Genomic DNA, 26,353 nt, shown 5'->3' on the forward strand with positions numbered 1-26,353 from the left:
TACTATTTTTATCAAGATGTTGCCATTTTTTTCCACTCAATTACCCATTGATGGGCCAAGTCAACAAAGTAATACAAGAAAGTAGAAACGGAAAAGAAAACACATTATCATTTAAAATTTAAAATAATATATTTATATTTTTCCCCACTTTCTTATTGCAAAAAAATAAATAAATATATATATATATATTATAAGTTGTTTATATTTGTTTCAGAGCTTTTTGATAGTATTAAATACTTGTGTTCCATTATTTTAATTTTTGGTATGTCACAAACCCAAGCTTCATTAAATTCATAATTCCAACTATTTAATTCATCATAACTCTTAGATGGTGTGAGTTACAGATCAAAGATTAATTAAAATGTTAATTTCTTCATTTTTAATACTTCCTAATTCATAGATCGAGTGAGTTACGGATAAAAGATTAATTAGAATGTTAATTCTTTCATTTTTAATACTTCATAATTCAGAGATAACTTCAGTCACTGGTCCAAAATTTCATTTTTGACTAAGATTACTATCAATAACATTGCATGTCCAATCAATTTTGTCTTGAAAATGCTCATATGTTAATAAAAAATGAGTAAAAATAAAGTATTTTTACGCTGTTTGTAAGCAGAATAACTGAAAAAGTTAAAGACCAATTTTGGTCAACCTTTGTTGAAAGATTATTTAGGTTATCAGTAAAAAAAAATTTATTTCAGACGTCAAGATCTGTGGTCTTTATGATTTTTTTTTCGAAATTTTAAGATCACAGAAATCGTTAAAAACCCATAATTTACCATAATTTTGTAAGAAATTTAGAACTCAATTTATGTTATTTTCTAATAAAAACAACGTACTTCTTATACAGCATATTGTCAAAGGTCCAGATCACACAAAAGATCAACAAATGTTCAACATTGTATAATTTTGACGAATAATTAGCAGCTAAAATGTGTATTAATTTTTTATGGAAATGATTTGAAGCAAAAGTTTGCGTTCAATGGAATGCCCCTTTTTGTCCACTAAATATTACTAGTGTCTGAGCCAAAAGTGCCTTTAATTGAACTTTGAATATGTTTCAATCCTCAACATTATTTTCTATCATTATGTACTAATTACTATCGATCCTGTATCGACTTGCTGGGAGTAGGTCGGTATAAAAAAATTTCAACTTTATATTGATATTATAACTGACAAAAATATATACATTACTTTAGGTTTTAAAAAACATAATGAATATATCAAGTTATTCTTATCCTGTCAATGTCAATTTATTTTTTCAGGAAAACATTATTTGTAATTTCACTGATAGGCATGATTGTGAATACAAAGACTTTTATGAAAATTAAATCTTTTTTTTTCCAAAATAAATTATAGTTAGGTATTATGTTTAATGCGTATATACCTTAGACTGGTTTGATTTACAATTTTTCGAATTTTGATCATAGATGGTTCGTAAAAGTAGTCATTTGGTTAGAAAACAACTTGTTCAAAATTTGATAGCCCTAAAGTGTCATATTTATGTAACACATCCCGTTCAAAGTTTCAAAGAAGACAAAAGTTCTTAACTTCATCAATAAGGATTAAAATACGGTATTAATTATTATTTTACCAAAATTAATTATGATAAACATTATTCTAAACTATAAAAAATATTCAAAAGTTTTTTTTTCTGAAGCTACCTTATGATCAAATAGAGCGAATAACCTAACAATGAATTAATCTTTCCTTTTTAAAAATGTAAAAAAGAGGGATGCACGTTAAAAGCTGATCAATCAAATTTTCCTAACTTTTTTCTCTTTTTTTGTTCCATAGAACAATTTTAGATAAAAACTTTTGATAAATTTTTTATAGGGTAAAAAAATCTGTATCAAAATAATTTTTTTGCAAAATGACTCAAAATGTATTATTAGTATCTATACTCACTAAGTCAAGAGTTTTCGCCTTTTTTCATAATTTGATTGAGAAAGTAGACGTTCGTGTTGACTTTATCGTTGGCCTTGAAGAAGAAGGAAGGCATCTTGCTGCCGTCAGCTGCCACGTCGTCGATAACCATGATCTGAGCTTGATGTTTGGTCCTGAAGGTTTCCTCTACCCCAGGTCTTGATTCAGCAAAGAAAAGGTAATGTCTCCTATTCAGAATAGCGTTCAGGGATCGAGTTATGCTCAGGGAAGATTGCACACATCTTTGATCGTACGAAAACAAAACAAATATAACATCTTAGCTTTTTTTCAGTTCTTTTGAATGGTGCCAAATACCAAATTTTCAGACTTTTATAACTGAGGTAGACGGCCTAAAAGGTTAAGTCATGTAGATTGCAGGATCTCCTTCTGATTAATGTTACTTAATTTAATCCCCTTATGATTTTTCAAGTAAAAAATAATCTAATTTTTGATTAAGTGAAAATAAACTTTTGCTTCTTTAAATAATATTTCCGGTGACTCTAAATGATTGATAAGAATAATTTGTCGATAGATGTCATTGATAATTAATAAATCATTATTCAAATTATATTTGGAGAAAAATTGTTCAATCTTGCATTTATATTGACAGGATACACATGTACAAATCATAAAAATCATGCCTACCAAAAAAAAGCTCTGAACATAATGGCGAAACAAAGACATCGTGATCAGAGTATTTGTACAAAGTTGTGTTTGAAGCCCCTCTTTTTTTCTCCACTATTGGGTAAAATATCATAGACTTGACATTCATTCAATCTGAATTACTTTACAGTGAATATTTTAAAATACTTTGTTGTGTTATTAAAAATAGGGACTATTGGACATTTAATAAACGATAAAAAACACACCAGCAGTTCTCAGCATGGAGGCATAAAGGTGTCTGATTTACATCCCTGCCTAAGTGAGGGTCGAGGAAATCATAAAGGTTGCAGGCTGCTCCCGGAGTCTTGATAGCAAGACTAAAATCATGCTGGTCTAGGGTAAGAGCCTTGACAGGTCCCTGGGAGCGGTAGACACTGGAAATCAGAATCATCGAGGATACTACAATCAGAAGAAGTCCTACCTTGCCTTGGGTCTCAATGTAAGTGATTGGACTGCCAGGAGGGATGTAAAGGATTTTGGGGAAGGCCATCCGTCGCATTATGTATAAAATATTCACTAGTGCATGCAAGATGAAAAATAACTCTGAGGATTTCTAGTGGAGTTATTTGTGTAAGTCCTTGTTGGAAGCAGAGCAGAATTGACATGGCTTTAATTCCTGTCCCTATCATTGCTATATACAGAGTAAGGAGGGAGAGAGGGGTCTTCATGTCATAGTCGATTGCAGCTAATCTAATAAAACGTTATGACGGGGAATTTACTCATTTGGCGATATTTTATTTCTTTTCTTCTAGTCAGTATTTTAAATGTTGATTGGTTCAATTAGAATTAACTCTTTTTAAGCTGTAAATCATTATTAAATAATTATGCCATAGTAGGGAAGAATTGGCTATCAATTCAGCTGATTTTGGGTCTTTGTAGGCGATAGCTGTACAATGAAAGCAGTAACATATAATTTATCTATCTGTCAAAATTTATATACATAAAATAATTAATTAATTAGTCTAATCCATAAATTTTGATAATATGCTTGTTTATAAAAACTTTTTTAAATATATGATGCAATTATTTTATGTTTACCTAGTTACTTATGTATTTGAAACATATTTACGATCATATAAAGTATAGGAATAAAATTTTGGGCAATATGTAGTCTTCTGTTAAAAAATTATAATTTATGAATGAATATAGTCGATAAAGCCTTCGAAATACAATATTTTCTTAGAAATATTCATAAAATGGGAAAATAATTAAATACATTAACACTCCTTCTGAAGACATTCCAATATTCTACACTAAAGTATACGCAGCTTTTGAAAGATAGTTCATTGATTTATATTTGCTAGGGATGAAACAATTGAATTTCGAACATAATGCATAAAGTTGTAAATAATATGATGTAGGACGTGGGTGATACTTTTAGTAGTTGCAGCCTCACCGTGATTTTTGTATTCTCTAAAGATGGTATCCTTTAATTCTTGAGAGATTAATATCTAAGTATAAAGTATTAACTAGTGCATGTGCTCATCCAATGTTGCACATAAACAATGAGGGTATGCTCGGGAGTTAAAAGCATAAGTTCTTTCTTGACTTGGAGTAGAATTATACATTAAAAAAAAAAGGAAACAAAACTTGTTCAAGTTGAAGTCTGTTGATATGGGAGCTGGGCAAAGATATATCAGGCTAAACTTTGACTTAAACAGTACGAAAATAATTTTTTAAATGTTCGGAGAATCTCTTGGATTTAGTCTTTATAATAATTGAAGGCTTAGGTGTACTGCCCCCTCTCCTACCAGTAATTACTGTCCTGATCAGCAACCTAGTGTTTTGAATTACTTTTAGTTCACCTATTTACACTATAAATATTCAACCACCCTACAAAGACTCTCGGTTATGTATGTCTCGGAGAATTGAAGATAATGAATTTCTACTGGGTGACGAAAATATGGAGTGAAACGCTAATTGATTTTTTTTCCAGAAAAATACAACTCTTTTCAGGAATAATCCTCACATTAATTACCAAAAAGTTCTTGAAAAACTAGCAATATATTCTGAGCATATGCAGGGTTTTTGTGAAGGCGCAAGAGGAGGCATTGAAAATCTATATTTATCTCTTAGTTGAGAACGCCCTGTTAAAGAAGCCATAAGTCTATCTGAAATCCAAACATTCAATTCTGATATTGCAGCAGATGTTATATCCTCAGCTAAATTGATAGACATAATTTATGGGCAATCCATTCTGTGCGAAACGAATACTTTGAAAAAGTAAAAAGAAAAATGAAAAGCATTTGAAAAATAGTTTAAATATCACCTTTTATCTGAATCTTTAGAAGTTGGAGCCCATTTTTTAAAGACCAAAAAAGTTTGTGCTCATTTTGTAAAACCTATAACGAAACAACGGACTACTTCTATTGGGACTATAACTTATTAAAGGACCTGTACAAACGGGTCTCACCGCTTTATTTAGGTAATTTTTATGGTCATGACTAATCGTGAAGACTTTTTATCACATTTTAGAGACAAGGATGAGAATAAAGTAAACACCATAATAACAAAAATCCAATAAGATTATTTATGCTAAAACCACCCTAAAATAAATAAATCTTTGAGGTGTAATTCTTACCATAAAATTGGCGATCTAAGTTCTTAAATCGATTAAATTACTGTTTTAAATTCTTATTTAAATTTAAGCTTTCTATTTTCGTTATGATCTGTTTATAATTTTTTTATGCTGGTTATGTTGATTCTCTTAATATAGTTTTAAAAGTATATTGTAAAAATTAACTATGTTGTTTTTGATATCACAATTAATAAAATATAGAATGCCAAATGCCACAGAAAAAAAAATATTTAGGAAGTTTTTAGAAAGTCATTTCAAATATTAAATTTTTTGAAAAAAAAAAATTGAAAAAATACCCCTAATTTACCAATCCCACGCTTTGATTCTGTCCCACATATTCAAGTTGAGTATGAGGAAATAAGAACTCCCACGTTTGAGTATGGTAATAATTTCATCGTTATTCAGACAGGTACTACAACTTCCAATCCAGGATCCAAGAAGTTGAACGTTACTTGATATTCAGAAACTTATTTTTCCGATAAGGCTGCAGTAAGGACATATTATCTCTGTTTTATCAGCGTTGATCTTGAGTCCAGATATATACGAAAACTCTTTAAGTATCTACATACTCTTCTTGATAGATCTTACAGTTTCTAAAGGTTTCCTATAAAGATTTATAGTTTGAATAACATTAAAAGAATACAATTTGCAAAAAAAAAAAAAAAAAAAAAAAAAAAAAAAAAAAATTCCAAAAACATTAATTTCTTGTGAGTAGCTATGGATGTTTAAAATGTTTTTTAAATTCCAAAACCAATGCCCCCAATATAATCTTGCGGATGCCCGTAACATAGTTTGTGTTAAATTAACTTTACTAGAAGTTCTTTTGGATAACACTAAAAAAGTTACGCAACCTCTGGAATATAGGTTCGTTTCATCCTCTTTGAGCATTGATATTTTAAAGACATGTCTTTTAATATTAATCAACATATACCATTATCAGTTGTAATAAAAAAACGTAAAATAACATAATTGGGATTTCAATATCCTTGATACATTTTTTTTTCATTTAGCGTGCTCTAAAAAGTAAAAACAACCGTTACAAGGATTTATTAAAATTATATTATTTTCTAAAAGATCAAAGTTGTGTAATATCTTGAGATATCAGCTAATTTTGAATTATCTACGCACGACAAAACAGACGCATTCTTTTTTTGGAGCTTTGTTGAAACGCTATAATGATTTGTTCATCCTTTTTGGAGCTTGTTGATGAAAGTTGCTGTATAAAAGATTTATTGTAACCGTTTCATTTGTTGCCAAATTATTTAGCCATGACAACTTTACTGTAGCATCCTTTTATAATTAATTAAACTTATTTGAAGTGTATCTGGAACGTCATAATTAAGTTGTGCTCATATCTTAACTTTTTTAATATTTGTAATCTATAAAATGTCTTTTACCACAATTGGGCTTTGAAGTAACAAAATGACTTCCTTTAGCATAATTTTTTTTTTTTTTAAACTTTATATTTACAGACAAACCCCTTATAATAAGATGATTTGTTGGCAGTGGATTTACAGTTTCTCCTAATTGAAAATCCATTATAAAATACAAGGACATATTTATAAATCTTCACAAATTTTGGCAAAGATTTAACACATTTTTACATTTTTTACTGACTTTTTATTCTCAAAAGTTGTTTTTGATATATAAAAATAGTTAAAAAGCTCAAAAATTCAAATTAATAACTATTTAAACAAAATATGATATGAACAAACTAGTTAGAAATTCGTAATTAGCACGTAAATTTCGGTATAAATACGTAAATTATTCAATTTTTTATTGATATAAACTGGATTATATAATGATTTAAGTAATATTATTATCACTTTTGGAAAGATTAAAGAACTAACCATCGACTAGACTTATGTAATAACTTCATCTTTTTTTTTCATTGTTCTTATGAAAAAAAAAACGTAAACCAGGACAAGGATTTTAAATTTTTTAGGGTATTGGTCTATAATTGTAAAACCCTTGTTATTTAAAAAAACTGAACTGTAAAAAAAATCATGGAATTAGGAATTGTGGTGTGATTTTTAATAATATATAATAACATATCATAACGGGAGGTTGATTGAAATCTGAACGCTTACTAATTTAATAATTAATGAAGGTTGAGTGATTGAAATTAATTAATTCATATTTCAATATATTAAAGCATTAACAATTACTTACAAAAAAGAACAAACCTGAGCTTTCTAGCTTACATACAAGTCGAGAAAAAGGACACTTGAACGTGATCCATGAATTTCCATTCCTCCACTCCAAGTAGTTGGGTGTTTCCTGGACCACCACATACAATGTAAGCAAGTCCGAAACTTTGAAGAGGAAGAAGTGTTCCGTCAAAAATCCCAAACTTGAGCTGGAATAGTTAAAGAAACCAGCCCTGGTCGAACGCCTCAAGTCCATGATGACTCATGCAAGAGTTCTCGTGGTTTCACAACGGACTGTTCAAAGAGCTATAAAAAAGTGGGTTGAAGGAACCTTTTGAGTGAGAAATGACCATATTTGACACTTGCAATGAAAGAAACCCATCTCCTCCGTTGCGAGACCTGGAAGCCATCATTACCGCTAAGGACGTCTATAATAATGATTAAGAGAACTGAGACACACACACACAAATGTATATAGTACTAATTTTGTTGAAGTTTTAATATTAATTTATAAATTATATCTTGTTGATGTTTAATATTCTAAGTTTTCAGATTTGAATGGAGCACTTGGTATAGAATATTTTATGTATATATGTTCGATAAAACCATTCTTTTAACTGTATAAATTGAGTGAAGAGAAAATAAGTGGAGTGTTAGTTTTGTAATGCTAACTTATAGCCTTTTAATGTATCATATGCCTATAATTGCTTTGGTGTATGATATATATTGTTAATCAAATATTAATCCAAAGACTATTTTTTTTCATTTTTGAGGCTTCAAAACCCAGAGTTTGATTGATTTATTGATCTTAAATTGCATTTATAAAGTGTTTTAGTGTCAATTATACCACAAAGTAAATTTAAGTCTAATCTGTTTCCTAATGTAATAATTTCATGGATTTATTTATTAATATCAATTCATATAATACAATTTTACGTTTAATAGTTTCTTGAGGTTTAATATCTATAAAATGAACAAATATTGTATGTTGAAACGATTAACATATTATATTTATTCTCACCAATGGTCCGACAAAACCATTGGTCGTATTAATAAAACTAAAATGAATTTTTGGCCACCAATACGATTACTTATGTTAAATAAAATTTTTAATTTTACTCGTACACACTATTCACCAATGAAACTTATAAGTTATTGAATCTTTTTCCACATGAAAATTCTTAATTAATAAAGACAATTATTTATATCGGCCGTGAGTCTACATAAAAACAATATTGAGCAAAAATCAAGAAAAAGATATATTCCAAATTAATTTTTTTTATATATCCAAAGAATCTAGTTTTTCATTGACTTTTTTAGTACAAAAATAGGATTTGTACTCAAATTTCTTTGAGAAATTGAACTCCTCAAGAATATGAGCTATAATTAAATATTTTTCTTTGATTTATAAGACTTATGGTCTTTCATAATGAATTGATCAATTTCTAATTTTTTTATTGTGACTATGAATTTCGCTACATTAAGTGTCATTTGCCATGCCTCAAAAGGGTTAATATACAGAGTCGTTCAGGTAAATCTGGAACATCATTGTCTGAATCCTGATCAATAATGGAAGCAAGTAGGTTTTAATTTTATTTACAAGTTTATAATATTACAAAATAAGAAAAAATATTGAAAGTGTTTGGCATTTTTACCAATCATTTGTCTGATACAAGGCCTAAAGTATTTGCTGGTCTTGACCACGTCCGCGGATAGACTTTGTTACATAACTTGATGAAGGAGGCCTTCTTGTTTGAATTGGCAGATACCTTTTTAACTCCCTTTAAAAGAAGTAATGCATAGGATTCATATAGAGGGAGTTGGAGGGCCAGGTATGGGGATATCAAAATGACACCTTCTCTTCTTTAAATAATTTTTAGTTCTTACAAGTTTTGTTACATTTATCACATATAGGTATAAGCCATAAATAACTATTGTCTATTTATCTATTCAAACGCAACCAAGAAATGTGGAAATATAGTACACAAAATAATAATATTGAGACACACGAAGGATACTTAAAAAAATATATAAATAATAGTTATTGATTAAACAAGTTTCAATTTTTGGTATTGGTGGTGAAGAGCGTGTCTCTTCATCTATCATCAAGGCGAAGGTTAGAAGGTTTGGTGTTAGCAATAGTATGGAACATGTAGATCCAAACGTCATTCTGAAAAATTCATTTACTAATATATATGTCAAAAATTGTGGAAGTATACATTAGGAACGTCCTCTATCCATCACAGGAAGACACTAAAGATAGAGGTCGTTATTTTTAGGAAAGGGAGCTGAAGACTTCGTTTCATCTTTTCTACTAATGAAAAAAATTGCCGGATCATTAGGATCTGAAATCTGGATGAACTTGGAAAGGCGAGACTGAGTCCCTCAGATTGGTTCATTATAACATCCACACGATACAAGGCTAGGTTGAAGATTGAGTGGCTCATCTCAAAAGTTAAAAAAGATAATAATTATATACGCAGTAAAGCACAAGAACCAAGAACTCCGTGATAACGTCTTTCAGTCAATTATAACCCTTAACTCCCACTCCATATATGAGAAATACTAATACACTTTATTTAATCTTTACTAATAATTATCTATTAAAAATAGTTCAAGATCCTCTTTTCATGATATAACTTAATTACCAAATCTCTGGATTGGTTTTTGTTTTTATCGTTGTGACGTTGACCTAATTTTAATTAAACATGCAAGTGTCGTTTGATAAAAAACGACAAAATTTTTAATGCATGTAAATATGATACTTAGGAAAAAAAAACTTTGAGCATAGCTCAACCCTTTGTTGGAGAATTGGGATTTTATAAACCCCGAATTTTTAAAATTGATTCCTATTCCTTCGAATCTATTTTTTATCCCCAAAACTTTTTAGTATTTTTCTATAACCTTAAATCTGATGATCCTATGCAGTGAAAATGCTGTTGCATTCTGTTATATATAACTCTTTGTTTATCCTTATCTCATCTATAATGTATTCATAAATTTAGAATTTTTTTATCCAGGTTTAGTGAATATATTTAACTTTTTTGCTTAGAATAGTTCCTTTGTTTTTCTCAAAAATCAAAGTTTCTAAAAAATTTTCAGCATCTAAAATATTATAAGCAAAAAATACAAATCAGTGATAATTGTATTTTCATTTTTTCATATGCAAAAGAATGAATTTCCAATAGAATATTGGATTTGTAGTAAATAAAGTTTGTAGAAATCTGTCTGGACATTCGTTTGATATGACACATGAAAATTATGATCAACTGAAATATCTGTCATTTTATAAGTAATTTTTCAATTTTTTTCTCCTTTTTACATCAAATGTCAAGAAGAAATACCGCAAAACAAAATATTTTAGACAGAAAAATCGAAGCTCAAACACTAGAAATACATAATTGTATCCTCAATTTCTGGAATAATTTTGCAGCAACAATATGACTGACTTCCGGCCTCCCTCCAAGTAACCCTCCTCCAGCTCTGACCTCAGTAGTTTAGGGAGTCTTGGAAAAGAATATCTGCAATCCCTCTCATCCAAATTTGGATGTGTTCCAAGCTGCCCTGATGACATTGTGGTACAACATGTAAACGGGTTTCATCGTCAAGAGTTTGCTGGCGTATCAAGACTGATATTGCTTGAGAAGGAGGACATACAAAATCAAAAATGTAACTTAATATAGTATTTATAAATGTAACAAATTAGTTTTGTGGTTTCTTTTATTAACTCTATAAAAAATAAGGTTTTTCGTAACTTAGTGATGCTACTGTATATATTATGTCCCCATTCTGGAGACAATGACCTACCTTAATAAATAAAATATACATACCAATGTTGTAAAGGGCCATAAACATTTCTATGCTTCTTAATTAATATATAATTACTTGTTTAGGCTTACATATTTGTTTTAGAAAGAACCTAATTTCATTTAACAAAGAGGACCCTCAAGATGATGTGTGTTTTGTATAAGAAATAAATGTTAATTGAGCATAGTTGTGCATAAAGTTTCAAAATTCTAAACTAATTTTAGAATGTATTAATTGTCTTTTTTCTCTATGAATGTTTATTTTCTAACTTTTATTATCTTATTCTTTATAATAACAAAAAGGCATATTTTCTAAAACAAAATTATAACCTAAAATATTTAACAAAAGAAATATAAACAAATTATTCAAATGACAAGAAAATTAGTGGGGTTTAAAAAAATTATGATAAATATTAACTTAATGTTCACATATATGCCATGTTATGATAAAATTTCACGAGTAAAGGGGTTTGACTAATAGAGCATATCAGAAATGGAATTTTGGATCTGTAACACAATCCAACACTGAGTTCTAAGGTCTCAAAAGATAAAGAAATTTGCATTCTGCTCAATATTTGATTAGCTATATATCATAACTATTGCAAGTATAGCACGTATAATACATTTAGTTTAAAAAAAAAACTATTTTTTGATTTTTGTAATGAAATAAAAAGTAATGATGACCATAACTTTTAAGGTATTTAGTTTATTAGTTATTAAAACATTATAACTTTTTTGATAACAAAAGATTTGTTATATTAACAAATTGTAAATGATTTTTTTTACCCATCCCAGGGTTAAGCAATAAGAGAGTGAGGTGGCCATGGTTTTTGATAAAAACAGAGTTATTGGCTCTTACTTTCAAAAACTGTTCGCTGGGCCCAAATTCCAAGATGAAAAATATAGTAAAAGGATTTCTTGACTTTCTCCAAATATATTCCAAATTGTTGTTATATAACTATGAATTGGCAGAAACCCAGAGGTGAGAGCTAAGTACGTCCACATACAAAGTAAAGTCACGATGGTTTGGGCAAAGTCATACATGACTTAGTTCCTGGAAATATAATCTGTCTAGAATAAGGGTCACCAAACTTTTTTTTTATACTGGGCCTAATAACTGAAAGAAGGTCAAGTGAAGGTTTCATAATCATTCTGTTCAATAATTGTGAGCCAGAACGAAAGCTTTTATTATTAATATTAATAATGTGTGACATGTTTATTTACTCAAACTTTATCAAAGAAGTTACATTATCAAAAAGATAGTCACATGATACATATGTTTGGCTTTCAAGTAAATCCAAGTACTGTCAGTGAGCAGGATGAACTGACATCGCGGCCCAGATCTGGCCTGCATGCCGTAGTTTGGTGACTCTTGGTCTAGAATATCCCAAATTGAGGATGCGGGATATATTAGGAAAAGTCAAGTATAAAAATCATTGATGTCGTATGACATTTTTTTTTTATAAAAACAAACTCTTTCCCTAAAGAGAATAAACTAGAACCATGATGATAACTTTACTTGTATCGTTTTTAATAATTAAATTTAATGTTCTAGTGGTAGTATCAGGCATGTTTAATAGAGTTATTAGGAGTCAACACAAAAAAACCTTGCTTTATTAATATAGAACATAAATCCCTAATAAATAACGAAGCCATTTAACTGGAAAATACTCCAAAACTTGATTCAACAAATAGAAAAACAGCAAAGTTATAAAGCGAACCCACCCTTTTTCAGTTGAATTGAGAAGCTTGACAATATTAATTAACTGTAATGTTCTATCTTATTAATCGAAAACTACAATTTGTAAATAGTTTGTCATAATTAATCTTAATTACGCTTAAGCATAATAATAAAATAAAATCACATTATTTTAATTTAAATATACATTTACAGATGTAATTTAAAAAAAAACTCTAACCCACTAAATCCTTGTAGATCTACAGGGAACTATCGCAGTTTGTGAAACACTGTGGCTAAAATATGTTTTACTTTCAAATTATCCAATAAAAAAAAATAATAATCCATATAACCCAGTTAAATTCCGTGGTGTGTGTATGAAGGGAAATATGGAAGACTCAGCTGAAAAAAAAGGAATCTTACTCTTCATGGGAGCCGTTAAGAAGACTAAATATTTCATGGCCTTTGTAAAATTGGTACTATTTTTTAAAGACTATTTTAGTGTATTGTTTAGATTTTATTCATTTTCTTGTAACTTATGTGATTTTATTATATAAAAATGTATCCCAATCTTAAAAGTATATGTTACACAGATTTTCACATTTAACCGGGATTTCCGTGGCTTGAAGATGGGGTACCCTTAAGGCGTTCAGTAATAAAAAATACAGCTACATTTTTATTGTTTATAATAAATAGTATATTCCTTTTAAATTCGAACCCCGAGTTTAGCATTGCCAAAATTGCTTGAGTTCCCTTTAGGTAATTTTATATCAACAGAACAAAAGGATTTCATCCAAGAAAGACATACTTTGATGATTTTTAATTCATAAAAAATGAGCGTGTGCCAAATTTTAATTCCTTTAAATCCATCATAATAACATATTGTCAAATTAGTAATTCCTTTTTCAATTCCAAGTTATATAAAATTTTAAATAATTTTAGTTGGCAGTCAATACCTTATTCTTAATGATGTCAAAATGGTGAATGTTGACCATATGAAACCTTGTAACCGACAACATTTAAGATTAATAAACGTACCAAACAAATACATCAGAATAAATATAATCTGATTATATTTGACATATAATCCAAATTTTCCAAAGTCTAAGACCATAAGACTTTGATAAGTTCATATATGCATTAATAAAGAGGTATCTTTATGTTTAAATATGTAAAGTTATTTTTACCTAATGATCCGACTAAATCTTTAAATCTAAGGTATTTTTCGTAGAAGATGATTTGTATTTTATATTATGGAAATGTAGCATAACGCTCAATCAATTTTTTTGAAGGAATAATATTTACAATTTATCACGCTAATACCTCTTTACGCAATATGTAAGTGGAGAACTATAAATCAGCTTGTTTGAACATTGTTTTACAGTAATATGGCAGCATTTTTTAGTAATGAGCTGATTCTTATTTATACAATCTTTTATTAAAAATGTTTGGCATTAAATAATTAGTCTTTAATAAGTTTCTTTTTACAGCATTTGAACGCTAGACTAGGATGGTAATTTTGGTATGAGTGTCGTAATACAACCAAGTAGATACCAATAAACTAGCTATTCAAAGTTTGTGATATTTTAGATAGCTCCATATTAGTGTCGATAATTGAAATCATTGGGGATCTGTAGTTTTAAACCATTTTAAAATAGTTTTATTCTTCTATTTCATTTACATATTTATGTATATATTTTCACAAGGAAACGGATTTGACTAAAATCGGGCTGTAAAGCAGCAATTAGGTATAGCAAGTATAATGCATCATAAAATAGCTATCAGTTTGGTTAACAAAGATTTTATATATATTTTTGTAATGTTTGTTATGAAAAATATAGTAAACCATAATTTTAAATTTTTGTATGTAAATTGTATGTTTTTTTTTTTTTTTTTAATTTTAACCATTCGTGGCGAAACCGTTATAGTATAAAAAAAGGTGAAGAGTGATAAATTCAGGGAATTTTGATTTATGGTATGTGCTATAAAAATAATATGTTCATTTTTATAGTATTTTTTGTACATTTATTATATTCCTAAATAAAAGGGTATGCACGATGAACCGTTATTTTATTTTTTACTATAAAATGAAGTTATGAAGAAAAAAAATGTTATAGGTTTTGTTAACCTAACTGGTATCCTTTTAATGATGTATTATACAACCCTATAATTATTTTGGTTTACGATATATTGCTTATTAAATTTTCATCAAAATGCTAATTTCTTCATCTTAGCTCAGAGTTGGATTGAGTAACATTAATAACAATTTGAAGTTATTACCATAAAACTAAAATACATAAAAACAATACATTCAAACAAAGATTTCATTCTAAGAGATAGAAATATGTACTTTTAATTTGACAGTTGCTAAGGCCAAAGGTCATCATTCAATCATCAATCCTGGAAGAAAGAAACTTCTATGTTCTCCAAGAGTTAGGATAAAAGGAAGATACTTCTTACTTGATAATTCATCTCAAGAGATGATCAAATTTGGATTTTGAATACCATGAGGGCTGAAGGAATGACAATTTATCTGGGGAAAACTAACAAACCTTATTAAGGAGAAGAGTTGAGTTGACTCTTTCTTTGGGAATAATGTAATATGATCTAGTCAATAAAAAGATCTTAAGATAAGTAGATAATTTCAATATTTCAAATTCAATTTATTATTATTTAATAGTTTATTTAAATTTGTACAATTTTATTGTATTATTACCATTGAAATTTAAAAAAAAATACGAATGTTTTTCCTCATTTTTAGTACACCTCTTTAAAAAATACAAAATCGAATAATAATCCTTGGAGATGCAATGCATACCTTCAAACTCCCGGAAACAAAAAGGTATTTTCGTCTATAAATAGCCTAACTGATACAATAATAATTTATAAAACCGAACAAGACCCTAATTATAGTCTATTAGAATAACAGCATCAAATAAATATGTCATTAAAATAGCCAGTCTTCTATACAGTATCCATAAAGAGAAAAACTTCTTTTTTACACACGTTTTTATCACCCAAGTTTTCCATATTCCCCTTCTCATATTCTCCAGAGAATTGCACTCTTCCCATAAATGAAATGAAGGCTTTGCTGTATCTCCACACAGTTTGGATAATGAATATTTAACCATTCCCATATTCTTTAGAACCTTCATTAAGGGAATAAGGAAATATGACCTATACTAGAGGCAATTATAATTTTGATAAAAACTCTTCTGTTTTTAAAAGTTATGCAGTCTGAACTGTGCACCACAAAAAAGAATTATATCAGTTGACATGTTGTATTTTTTATCCATTTCTGTTTCCATGTGTTGCTTAAGTATTCGTGAATCTCAAAGAATACTGCACTTGCTGAAACTTCCACTTCAGATTCCTCAAGTATAGTTACTTAATTTAAGGCAAGTGAATCAGCATATACATTGCCTGTGTATTCCAAATGTCCCCTTATAAAAGTTTATATCACCTTTTTTCAAATTATTTATGTCTTCTATCAGCCTTACTTGTTTACCCGTGAAGAAGCCTTCATTTTTTTAACTATATAAGTGACAATAGTTGCACTTTAAAAGAATACTTTGAGCTTTATTTGAAATATCGATTAGGGAAAGCACGTAATATCTTTATTATAACTTGCAGTTTTGTTTGAAAAACAGTGTAGGACCATTTTAAATTATTACAGTTCTTCGTCACATGTAATTTCCTACCTATATCCAACTTTCTCATTGATTTTTGAAGCATCTGTATAAATGTTGAGAACTTTTGGTTCCTCCTTGTTTTTTTATTTCAATTGTGAGTTTGTAACAAGTTTTCTTGTATTTGTGCTACAAAAATGTTTAAAATTAATTTCAACTTTTCTTGTGTTAGCTGAGTCCCTTCTTTGGATTTATTTGTTGTGGTCCTGATTATTATTAGGTTTTTTTTCTATTATCATTAGGGTTGCGATTGCTTGTTGTTTAATGCTTAGATGTAAAGGTTCTACACTAAGCAAGATTTACTTAGCTCTGGTTGGTGTAGATCTCAGTACTATTACAAAACAGTCAGAAAAATAATTGTATGGGCTTATAAATTTTATAGTTATACCATTCATATATACAATTACATAATTTGTCTTTATTTTGGCTTTACTAGACCTAAGACCAATCTTTTCCATACACTGACTCATTTCATTAACCAATTTTTGCATGATCTAACCCATTGTTGATAAATCTAATCCAGTTATTTTAACGGCTATATCATCACCAAATTTAATAGTTAATTGTAGTAGAGGCTTAGGTAGTATTATATGCCGAATAAAAAAGTTCCACTGAAAATAAGTAAATTTCCCCATTGCAGGCATCCTTTTGTTGGCGTAAAATGTACTTTACGTCAATGTAGAGAACATTAAACCTTTTTATCTATGTTGAATTACTTGTAGCATTCGTTAGTAAACTCATCAATGCTGAACAAAAAGAAGCTTGAAATGGGGGAGTATCAAAAGTTCATTATGTGTCAAAAACCACTATCATGGCATGTCATTAACAAATTACCGCGTTTTCATCCTTATCTACCATTTTTCCCATCGCCCAGTCTGTGAATTTTCCATTTTTAAACTATACATTGATGTATCATAGTTACGTTCAACTTGAAACAATCAATATGACAATAAATTACTCTCTCCATTTCTTTAAATATGCTATTAATTAGTTTGTTGGTCCATATACATTCGGAACACTGATAAAATTTTATCACTCTTTGATAAAAAAAATATATTCGAGTGTTACTTCAGATTATTGGTATAAATACAAACTTAATTTATAAATTCTACAACAGAGTAATTTTCTTTTAATAACCGTCTGGGAAATTTGAGAATACATTTTAACTTCTTTCTCTGTATGTTTCATCTGACACATGTATAATTGAATCACCAAAATGTTCACTTACTAAATCCCTTATATCATCTTATGCTGAAATCCCCCATCTTTATTACAACAGATTCTTGGTCCATTATCGCCATTTTGTATTTTTATTACAGCTGATAATGCTGTGTAGGAATCTAAATCCTTGCATCTATCTCCCAATACCTTCGTCTCACTAGTCCGAGTACTTTCTTATATTCAGTTTTACAATTGTAGTGGTCATTCTATCGTTACTCAACTAGGTTTTTTTAACTCTTTGAACAGATTTCTTAATCTGGCTAGTTATTCTGTCATTGAGTTATAACTCTCTTTTTATTATTTTGTAGGCAGTGACACTATTTAATCCAGAAATTCAAAGAGTAAAAAAGGTTATTTATGAGGTAAGAAGTTTTATTTCTTCTTCACGTAACTTCTCTTCCAATCCAGTTGTAGCATCTTTATTCATTAGAAATAGCTTTTTATGATACTCTATCCATTTGATTGCACTCAGATTCCTACATAAAGTGGGCTCTGTTTCAATTTACAAACCGAAACATTAAATATTGGCAATGAAACATTGATCGTACTTCGAAAAACCACCAATGAAGATACATTGGGAGGCATGTAAGTCGTAGACTAGAGTAAGATCTATTATTGAGAAACCCTTTTCTTTCTACATATGTAAACTCTCTCCATTGTTGCATATGTTCAATCCAAGTGAAGCACATATCTCCTCAGTTTTTCACATTTATATGGATGCAATGGTCTCAAAATATTAACGTCCTGTCTCGTCCAGTTCTAAATTTTAGGAATGTGTCCGACTCAGATACATCATTCAAATGTCGTATCTTTTTATTAACTATTCAATTCTTGTAATTATATTTAACAATCAAAATGGTAACAATAAATTTTTATTTTTAAATAATCTTAACATGAGCTTCGGGTTTCAACAACATAGAATTAAAACAAATCATTAAATTTTAGTTTTTAGTATGAATATTTCTTTGAAGTAGTCATTATTCTATGCCAATTTTAGAATAAAAAAGTAATCATCCGTGTTATTGAGGTTGTGTATATTTTTAAAATAAAATATACAATTTTGAATTTACCCTTATTGAAAAGAAGAAAAATCGAAAGGAAACACGAGGAATGACTTTGAAGCAAAACAGGTAATTAAATTCACTAAACCTCCTATACAAATTGCTAATCATACGAGCAGTTCATAAACAAGGAATTGTTAAGATAAATAAACAATTGCACATAATCTGAGTGATTCTAGGAAAATTACCCTCGAGAAAATTACCATTTGGGAAATTTCCAGTAATTTACTAACAAAATCCCAAAACTTATTTTGTGCAATCGTAGGGCCACCGAGCAGGTTAAAAACTATTTCAGTTCCCCCTTCCCAAATACTTCAAAATAAACCACGGGTCTTGGGATTGATGAAGGTTAAGATCAAGGCATCAAAAAGATTAAAAACTATTCCCACTGCTTCACACGGCAGTTGTATTATGTTTTTTCCAAAAACTCCCAAACAAAACCAGTTCTATAGATTGATTAAGACAATTGCAGGGGCACAAACTATGTTATAAACCACTTCCAAATCTTCCCAAAATATTGTGAAGGGTGGATAAAAACAACGAAAGAAACACCAAGCAGATTAAAAATCATGGGCCTGGCGTTTATTTTAAGAGGGCCTAAATGTTTTATGAAGTGGCAAACAATCAGCTTTGTGGCTTTGCCATTTTACAAATTCAGTTTTTGGCGGTAAATTTTTCCATTGGCAATTTTGTACTCACAATTTTCTTCATCTTTAAAAAAAGATTAAAAACAAATACATTTTCAATTTACAATTTTTAAAGATAGAGAAACAGTTAAAAACTGACGAGTAAAGATCTTTTACTGAATGTTGGTCGTCAAAAATGTGATTATTGATTATCATGTGGCTAGTGATGTTCCTTTCCCAGAGAAGGAGTCCATGGTATTAAGCAAGTACACTCGCTCCTTTAGATTCCGAGTAGAATAATTCCCTTTGTATGCCTTGCTGAGTAGTTGTTTATCTTTTGGACCTTGTACAAATGTTTTATATTTTGTAACATTCATTATATGAAGGAAATGTGACGCCCAGCGAAATTATAGTTAATTTATTCATTTTATTGAAATAAGTAGTATATTCATTTGATTTTATCAGTTACATTAAATAGAAATGAAAGTCCTCCTACACCAAATAAAAAAATGTTGCTACATAACATTTTTTGTAAGTTAATTGACAATCAATAAACATATTTTGTCATTTTTACACATTTAATAACTGGACAAAACTCAAAAATATCCATTGTATATTTATGTAAATATCTTACTTCCATGTATTAAAACTGTTTTCCACATTGAACCAAGTCTTACACATTTGATCCCCTGCTTTTTCTCTTCACCCTCCCTTTTTAAAAAATACTACTCCTTTCACGTCGACGGCGATTACTCTCGCAAAAAAAAAAATATATATATATAGAAAACAGTGAAAGAAAACTTAAGCACAAAATAAAAAGAAAATAATTTTTCAACAAACAGGACCTATATTTAGTTATATTTTATCACTGAGTGAATGAAAGGAATTAGTGAAAACTTCAAGTTAAGATTTATCCAGAGATCATTTTTTTTTTAATTAAAAGGTAAAAAATATTATCTTTCTTTAATAAAATTCAACTATCAAAAATATGTTTTTCATGTACAATTACAACAAAAAATCTATTAATTAAAAATGTAATTCTTTAATGAAAATTATATAGAAAATATAGAAAATGAAAAAACCTATGGAGCCACGCTGTATATTCCTAACAATTAATAATACTAGTGTCATAGGGTTGGAGATGCCCTTTGGACAAAGAATATTTGAATATTGGTCTTTCAAAATTGAAAAATATTATTTTAAAAGGGTACTTAGTAAATTCTTATTTCTTTAAACTAAGATAAAATTCATTTGTAGGCTCCCAACACAATAGTAGGGTAGAACTTTATAAATCAAAATTGTATGTGGATTACATTTGTATTCTTCCAACAAATTTTAACAATTTCTATCTACAAAGTATTTAATAAAACATTGGGTGTGTCGCAAATGACACTTAAAATAGCAAAAATGCATCGTCGACATACAAAATGAGAAATTGATTCATTCTATTTAGAAGACCATATCGGGATCAAATTAAGACTTATAAAAGAAATAAAAATGTTTAACAATAGCTCATGTTCTTGAGTAGTTCAACTTTTCCCATATATTTGAATACAAACCCCATTTTTGATAAAATGAAGAAAAATATTTCATTTGGAAAATTTTCTATTCTGACTTTAGCTCCAGGTTATTTTAGGAAGAATAATTCCCAATGTGTATGTGGCCCGTCAACACAAAACCTAGAATTGATTTTCCTCAAAATTGAATGTGGATGACATTTGTATTCTTAGGCAAATTATTGTCAATTTATTTTAACAAATTATTTTTATTTATTTTTGGGTGTGTTGCAAATTACACTTAAAGTAGCCACAATTGATTCTTACAATAAAAGAAGAGAGGATTGATAGACTTTATTTAAAAGGGCCATATTTGAGCAAATTAAGACTTTTTAATCAAAAAAGATTTTTAACTATTGCTTAAGTAATCGGGTATTTTAAATCACCCTACAAATTTGAATAAAAAGTCGATAATTGACTCAAATGTGTCTATGAAATATTGGATTGTATGTATACGTGATATTGTTTGCCCATTTTAACACACCAAGTAATAAAATCCATGGCCGGATCCTGGATGAATTAGAAATCATTCTTTAAAAATATTAATTGAAAGAGAAAGAACAAGTGAAAGTATTCTCCCTCACAATCGATTGTTAGCTCTGTGCAGTTGCAGAAGCAGCTCCAGACCCTCTGGATGTAATCAACGCTCATGGAGGCCAAGACCTTGTCGACAGAGATCTTCAGAGTGAAGGTGCTATTGTGGCGTTTCCTGCAGGCCTTGTACTCCATGAACGCCTAGATGGAATAGCCCAGTGGGTTGATATCTGGGCTCTAGAATGGCCGGAAGTTCTTTGCCAAGAAATGTCGGCCTGAAGACCCACTAGGAGTTTCTTTGACGTGTTGGAAGGTACTCTATCTTGTTGAAACACCTACGGAGAATTGCCAAACAATGGATTTGATCCATGGGATAACTTTGGTGAACATAATTTGGACGTACTCATCAGTTTTCAACCTGTATCCTAAGGAGAAACACAAGGGATTCAACGACTTCCTGTTGGATGCAACCAGGCCTAACATCATCATTGAATCAGGGTGTTTGGTGTTGGAGACATATCCGTGCTCCTCTGCTACATTCCCAAATGGCACTTCTGGATCATTCTGCCTGTTGAAGATCGAGTCAACAATAAAGGGCTTCTCATCAGAAAAGATTGCAATGATCCCACAGGTTCCCTTGACGTGGTTTAGGGTTTTTTTTTACGTTACATATAGACTTTTCTATGTTTCTCTGTCAACAGATACCGCAAAATACTCACAGTTTTTGCTTGATGGCCAACTTCATGCAGTTGACAGGCATAGAGGGTTTCCTCCCTACTCCTGGAAAGTGGCTGAGGTACTTTCCGACCTTCAACTGCATAGATACATTGTAAGTGGTCTTCTTCGAGGCCCCAGTTGACTCCCATATGACCTTCTGGGACAATTTTGGGCAGAGGAGGGCTGATGAATCCTTTTCTTGTATTGTATATTCATGGTAATGACTAGGACAATGTTTTTCTTAGAAATCGACAGCTAATTGTGTGTTCTACATCATTGTTAGTGACAATAATGTTCAAAGATGTTGTTTAACCTCTCAAAATTTGAAAAATAGCGATTGAGTAAATTATAACGTTTCACCCAGTAAATGAAATAACATAATTTTTTTCTTGATTTTTGTTCAAGATTGCCATTATGTTGGCACATAACATTTATAAAAAGTAATAATTGCCATGAAGGTTATTACGTTTCGAAATGAAAAGTTCATTGAAAAAAAAGGATACCACTTTTATTTTCAAAAGAACAAAGATTCAAAATTGAACAAAAATCGTTTGACAAAATCCTTACTAATTTAGAGTTTTTTTTTTTTTTTAATTTTCAAGAGCGTATGGAATATTTTCGTACATTTTTTCTCAATTTTGAAGATAAAAAATAGTAAATCAATACCCCTTATATAAGTTCATGGTTAGTTCATATCTATGTGTTCTATGAAATGAGTTTGATTGATCTAGGTATTCCAATCCGAATATCCTTTTTTAATTGTATTTCTGTCATTTACTGTAGAGAAAATAAGTTTTTCATCCCATTCTTATTTTGTAATTTTGTTAACTTATAAATTTTTTATAAAGGATTTAGCACGGATACAGGCTATGCTTAATGTACTTCTTTTTGAGCTACTCTTTTGTTACTTTGTCTATATTTTTGTTCATTGTCGAGATGGAAGACAGATTTTTAGTGCCTAATCGGAGGGAAGGAAGTTGACTCTCAAAAATTCCTGGAGGATGGACGGGTGTCCATCCTCCCTTCATTGTGGTGAAGTCGTTCTTTGCCTTAAGGAGTGAAACATCCCAATAACATTACTTGTCTTTCCTGTATCCTTCACGGTAGGGCAATGTTCTTGGGTGGTTATATTTAGCATTTTTATTTTTACAAATACTTTTTTTTTGTTCTTTTAATGTCTTTCAATGTTAAAATAAATCTACCATTAAATTATAGACTATTTTTTTCTTTGTTAGAGGGCCAACATACAAAATCGGTAAGGGATCAAAGTCTTATTTCTATAATCTTTTATAATATCATATCATAGCACAACTTCAATGATATTTAGTAGTCCGTGATATTATTTGAGTTATATCACCTATTGTGCTCTTAGTTATATGGATATATTTTACAAAAATTATGTTGATATGACTTTTTATTTGATATGAATAATAGGTCCAAATAAAATATGTAAACAACTCCTCCCAAAATTCTATCTAGTTGTTCAATATATTCCATAAACAAAACTAACGATTTGAATATAATTAAATATTTTTGATACAACAATTAGATGATTCATTCTAAAATAAATATCAAATACATATTTATTCTCAAAGCTTAAAAAAGATTATTTTCCAACATTTATTCTACTAATGTATTTCTTATAAAAATTAATAATCCAAAGTAATTTTACTTAACTATAAATCATACAAATTAATTATGAGATTCATTTATATCGTGCTTTGGAATTTTATAAGTCATACGCTATGATTTTTATTGTGTAACTTTATGTTTACAGCTTATACGATAAAAAAAAGCATAGATCGTCAAAATAACAGTGGCATCTTTAAAAAATAAACTTAAGGAATTGCTTGTAAATCTATTTAGTAGAAAACCTTAGATATGTATTTGGTTTAATTTGGCCGTTGGTTTCGGGAAAGAAAGACAATTTTAACAATGATCAATTATTTGAATGAATATTACATTATTACTTTATTTACCAATGAAAAATTATTAAACCACTCGTATCATCAAAGCCAATAAATATTGATGAAAATCATGGGCATTTTGCTTATGTAAAAAACAACGATAATCAACATAGTAACACTGACAATTGGAAGAATTTCTTAAAAGAGAGTATCTTATTGGTCATGACGTTTCATTATATTAGCTATAATAAGCTGTGACAAGGGAAGAAGGCAGAAGAAAATGAGCAAGGACATTGCCAAAAATGACTTCGATGTTGATCCTCAATTCTACTCTGATTCCAATATAGACTTACAATAATAAGTCAGCAACAAATTTTTAAGATTACTCTATGTCTTTCATAACACATTCGAATATTCAATCAGGGTACAAATATAAGTGAATGCTGTAGGAAAGGAAGTTTACTAATCAAAAGTTAAATGGTAATAACTATAACTAAGGTAAAGATTATTTTATTTTTTTCAAATTACCAATTCCGAAAATCAAACAGGACCAACTAAAAGATTCACCTGATTTACATCACTACCTTCAACTCTAATATTTTTTTTTACTGTGAGATATTCGTTTTTCCTTGTTCTGATAAATTATTTAATAGAATCGACAGGTATGGATTTTGAGATATCTATGGCCGAAATATAGAGTCAATGACAATTGTATTGTAAAAAATTAACTAATTAAAAGTATTTAGTTGCTCCAGCGCCACTCTGTACTAAGCTAGAACATATACAAGAATTACTCCATTTTAGATCCTTAATGGTACTTTGAGTCCAATAGGGACTAATACTATTAAATACTAAACAATGTTACTCGTTCTCATTTATGAGCAAATATACATTATACTCAAATGTTCTCTCCTTAAGAATTAACGAATAATGATTACTGCCTTGAAAAATAATATAAAAATCTGTTCAAGTAACAACTAAATAATTAGTTTACGCATTCTCGATCATATTTTATACGACTCTAATTATAGATCTTAAATTTGATTGGTTTGACAAATCCAATTTTAATTAAATTGGATGAAAAAAATAGTCGAGTGTAAATTTCCCATGGAGTGACCACTACATATCAATTAAGTATACTAAAGCTCTAAAAAATACAGTTGATGGATTAAATGTCTAGAAATGTTGTATATATGTACATATATTTGTTCAAGAAAAGCATCTCAATTTACAAAATGTTTTCACTTTACTCAATCTGTATACCTACGAATTTTAAATAGAGGTATGTAAATTTTCTTTTGGATTTCTGGTTATTCTTGAATTAAATGAGTTACACAGTTTAATTATATTCAGAAAAGTCAAATTTTGTTTTTAATTACTTGGGACGTAAATAAAAAAACCCTCACAGTAAATAACATTATTGAGTCGTCGTCATTTCAAAACTCTTTAATTCTATTTGTCATTAAATTTTACGTTTAAAAAATGTTTTGTAACTAAATTAAATAAACAACTTAAATTTTTCTTTAAACCAAAATATTTTCAAATCCAAACTTTTTTTTTGGTATCAATGAAGAAAACGCTAATTTTATTGACAAATGGATTTAATCGATACGGATTGGGCTTTATAAACCAAGTTGAAAATGTTTTCAAATAAAGTTTGTCACTTTATCGTTAATATACCACATTTTTCCGTTAATTCATAGTTTTGAATAAGAATGATTGTTAACTGTCCTGATTATCTTACGAAAAAAAGTCGTATTAAAACTGGATCTCATCTGAAATATATATTAGAGAGATTTTGTTCTGTATGCAAATTCTGTACATGTTATGATTTTATACAAGTTGTAACTTGTATAAGCAAATTGTAGAATTTGCTTATACAAAATTGAGATGAAGAATTTAGATTATATGTCATGAAAAATGTGATGTTTTGTACTTTTTGACTATTGAGGGGACAATCTCTTTTGGATAAGTATTTGTGGCACCTTATAAAGTTCAAGTGCCCACAGTTATATATCACTTTTACACATATTGACTTTGAAGGTTCATTAGATCAATATACCTGGTTTGTAGTTAGAATGAATGATGTTGCAATTAAATCAAGCGCAATGAGACGTAGAAATTGTGACTTGTAGGATATTCTAATTTAAGTTTTAACTTGTACATAAATCATAACTTGGACATAACATATATAATTCTGAGAAGGATATATGATGGAAAAAGGCAAAGTTATTCGCG

General features: G+C 29.2%; 1 protein-coding gene across 2 annotated transcripts in view; it reads left to right on the plus strand.

Annotated features, from left to right (window-relative positions):
• The first annotated feature begins 20,189 nt into the window (after nt 1-20,189).
• Nucleotides 20,190-26,353, plus strand: part of LOC121129488 (lachesin) — a 250,939-nt gene continuing 244,775 nt past the window's right edge. The window contains exon 1 of one of the 2 annotated variants that reach the window (XM_040725213.2): nt 20,190-20,344. The gene's annotated coding sequence lies outside the window, so the exon portion shown is untranslated. The remainder of the gene's footprint in view (nt 20,345-26,353) is intronic. The other variant, XM_071893404.1, reaches the window with a different exon arrangement.

Source organism: Lepeophtheirus salmonis, chromosome 14 (assembly GCF_016086655.4).
Source record: "Lepeophtheirus salmonis chromosome 14, UVic_Lsal_1.4, whole genome shotgun sequence".
NCBI classification, from domain to species: Eukaryota; Metazoa; Arthropoda; class Copepoda; order Siphonostomatoida; family Caligidae; genus Lepeophtheirus; species Lepeophtheirus salmonis.